This window comes from Pinus tabuliformis, chromosome 8 (genome assembly GCF_031772625.1).
Source record: "Pinus tabuliformis cultivar Carrire ecotype Pingquan chromosome 8, CPIR1, whole genome shotgun sequence".
Lineage (NCBI taxonomy): Eukaryota > Viridiplantae > Streptophyta > Pinopsida > Pinales > Pinaceae > Pinus > Pinus tabuliformis.
Window position 1 is genome coordinate 1,342,208,187 of NC_142294.1, and position 3,780 is coordinate 1,342,211,966.

General features: G+C 39.2%; 1 pseudogene; it reads right to left on the bottom strand.

Annotated features, from left to right (window-relative positions):
- Nucleotides 1–225: 225 nt before the first annotated feature.
- On the bottom strand, nucleotides 226–666 carry LOC149240436 (putative CoA ligase CCL13 pseudogene; annotated as a pseudogene).
- Nucleotides 667–3,780: the final 3,114 nt, after the last annotated feature.

Genomic DNA, 3,780 nt, shown 5'->3' on the forward strand with positions numbered 1-3,780 from the left:
GATAAATCTATATGATTATTAAGGAAAACGACATGATTTAAAATAATAACAAGGGAGCCACTGTCCTAGCGGTAGTCCCTGCCGGGGTTGAGCATACCGGCAAATTTGCAAGTGTGCATTTATTGAACATAAATGGCATCAAGTTGAACACAGTGTAAAAACATCATCTTCACCTGCATATATATGTTACATCTGACCAGATTTTTTAATCATGATATTTCATTTTTAATGAGCATAAATAACAGTTTCAACTTCGATGCTGCAAATATTCTCGCCCCCTGAGATTATAATGTCTTTTGATCTATCCTTGAGCTCAAGGTAGCCGTCAGAATGAATGACCCCTAAATCACCAGTGTGAAACCATCCATTTTCAAATGCTTTGGCTGTAGCTTCAACATTTTTGAAGTATCCGTTCATGACTATGCTGCCCTTGATCATGAATTCACCAATTGTAGTATGGTCATGAAGAACACTTTCCATTGTGCTGGGATTCTTGACATCTTGTTTAGAAACCCCCAAGTGAGGAACCCCTTGCTGGGTCTTCAGCTTGAATTGATTGTCTGATGGAAGCTTACCCCATTCAAGCTTCCAAACACATGAGGCTATGGGACCATAGGTTTCAGTGAGGCCATATATGTGTGTTATGTGGAAACTGAGTTCCTCCATTCTGGATAGCAATCGGGAAGGAGGTGACAATGGATCAGAAATATATCGCCAGAATATAAACAAGGTGACCTGAGTTTACCGTGGGCAAAATAACATAGCTTCTACCATATCTCTTTTTGAAGACAAGAACAAGGTTACCTAATCTAAGTATTTAGCTTAAAATTAGAAACACATTTTCTATTAAATTTCATGATGTCAAGGATGGTTGTATAGAGATATGTTAGAATATCTAAATTGGCTGACGCTTGCAACATCCCAATGGAATTTTCATCCAATCGTTTTCTACCAATGTGTAAAATTAATGTTCCAGATTTAAGCTTTTCCAATTTTGTACCCTAAAAAATCAAGAGATGAAACATACCCAACACCAAATTTGGCAATTTCACCTACATCAATAGATGCAAAGAGACAAATTTAATGATATGCTCCTTTAAGAATCCATGTTTTCACAATTCTAGTGTCTAATTGCAATTTAGCACAAGTTCACGAAATCTTTCTAATATAAGCAGTGACCCTTCTACATGTATGGCATATGTTTCTGGTAGCAGATTTCGTTTGAGGTGTGGGAGCAACATTAGCAAAGATGGATAGACCACAAGCATGCGTTGATTAACAGAATCCGTGTGTACCGCCTCTGAAGTCGCGAAGGTCTCTGAAAGACCGCAATTGTACCCTCTATATCTAAATCAGAATTATCTGCAAAAACTAGTCCTGAAGAAGCTGAAACACAAATTGAAAAATCAAGTTTGGTTTGAATCAACTACAACCCTCTTGCTACTGTTTGGGGGATTTCATGTTGTATTTCATTCTGTAACAGTCACCATGGAGCATTTAGCCTAGCAAGGAATAGAGTTCCTTAAAGTGATTGAGATATCGCATTGCAGGTCGACTTCTGCAGACTAACTGTGGTGAGATGTTCTATGAATTATGGCGGTTGCAGCCGATCAATTGAACTTCCTCCCTACAAGCATCTCCTCAACGTCCCTTCAATTCTGCATGTCAGCAAAATTCATGAACAATAGTGGAAAAACATTATGTATGTCAGCCAGCCAATTTCATGACCAATAGTGGAAAAATAGTGAATGAAGAGCGCAGATGAATATAAAGTTTGTCAACAAATAGTAAGCGAGACTGTCTCTCGCCACTTTTATACCTTTTGATTGATCCCGATTAATCCCTCTCTTGCTTGTTCGGTTGCTTCATTCCCATGTCATTCTTAATCTTCGTTGTCTCTACCTCATTAGAACTTCAGCGTGTGTAGACCTTCTGCGTGAGGCCGCTTGCTCTCTCAGAGGACTCAGAAGGGGAGCTGCTTGAGGCCTTTTGCTCTCTGAGAGGACTAAGAAGGGGAGATGTGGGATCTTGAAGCGAGAAAGGTTTCTTACAGTTTGTATAATGCAAGAGAGTCATGGAAGCTATGTTTCAAATGTGGGTTGTTATGGTAAGCTCGTTCACTCCGACTATGCTATTTTTGTTGTTGAATGTTGTGATTAGAACCATTTTTATTACTTCTAGGATGCGTCAGAGTAATAACACCAACACGAGTAACAAGGACTTGAACTGTGGAAAAAACCCATCTCTGCATCTCTGTTATCCAGACTGAGCAACATTACAATTAACTCTGTTTTTTATGTTTCTTTGCAAGCCTCATGGTGAAATATCTTCACATACCTTTTCTAGCTCTGCACACCCTTTGCCAAGAGGCTGAAAACAATGAAACAAAGGTTAGAATAATCATTTGTATTACTCATAGTACAATGTTGAAATTGTAAGAGTATTTTTTTATTTATTTATTTTTATTTTATTTTTATAAATAAATGTCCGTCGAAATTGTTTTTAAATGATTTATGCATAATTTTTTTGAAATGATTTGTATTTGTCAGAGTACAATGCTGAAATTGTAAAAGAAATCATTTTTTTATTTTTAAATAAAGAGACATCTGTCTATTGCTGGGAAAGCAGTAATGCCTATGATGCGAATGAAGAGAATTTGAAATTTTGCATTACTTTCTTTTGAAATTTAGAAATCCAAGTTAAGTAAATGCTTTAGTAACTGAATTTGTTTTTCATTCTGAAATACAAGATATCTTTCACATTTTACATCAGTAATTGAATTTATTGTTTATTTTGAAATACGCTAAATCGATGCGGATGATGCAGGATTCACAGAGGATCTTGCCTACTTGACAGGGAAGCTTCTGGGACCCTCTACAGTGCTCCAGAGGCCTCGACCCTCATAAACTGCTTCAGGTTGCCAGAAGCTATGCAAGTAGCCTTTCACTAGTTCGTGAATCATTCCTCGAGCCTGACGGAAGCCACAGGGATTTTGATAAACACCTTCGAGGAACTGGAGGGTGAACAGATCAAAGCACTATGGGATGGAAAGGTTGATCCCACCAATGCTAGCCGAATGCCCCAAATTTATCCATCACATTTTGCATTAGTAATTGAATTTATTGTTTATTTTGAAATACACTAAATCGATGTGGATGATGTAGGATTCATAGAGGATCTTGCCTGCCTGACAGGGAAGATTCCAGGACCCTCTACAGTGCTCCAAAGGCCTTGGCCCTCATAAACTGCTTCAGGTTACCAGAAGCTATGCAACTGGCCTTTCACTGGTTCATGAAGCATTCCTCGCACCTGTCGGAAGCCACATGGATTTTGATAAACACCTTCAAGGAACTGGAGGGTGAACTATTCAAAGCAGTGAGGGATGGAAAGGTTGATCCCACCGATGCTAGGCGAATGCCCCAAATTTATCCAATCAAGCCGCTCATATCATCCTCGCCCATTGGATACGAAGCAAATTTCCTCAAGTGGTTGGACAAACAAGCGCCCCTTCGGTTCTGAGATCATTTCAATGAACTTTCATCCCGGCAACCTGAACAAACCCGAGCGGAAGCTAACATGCAATGGAATGAAGAGTGGAAGAACAACGTGTTTGCAATGCAATGAAGAGGGGAAGAGGGTGTAAGAGGGTGGTCGAATGAAGCTGGCAACTATAAACTTTCCGGGCAGCCAGTAGTGACAAGTGTAAGATTGTAAGCTCAATGGGTTTATGTAACCTGCCCCAACTGCCAATTAAAAAACTTAGGATGAAATAGCTTCCCC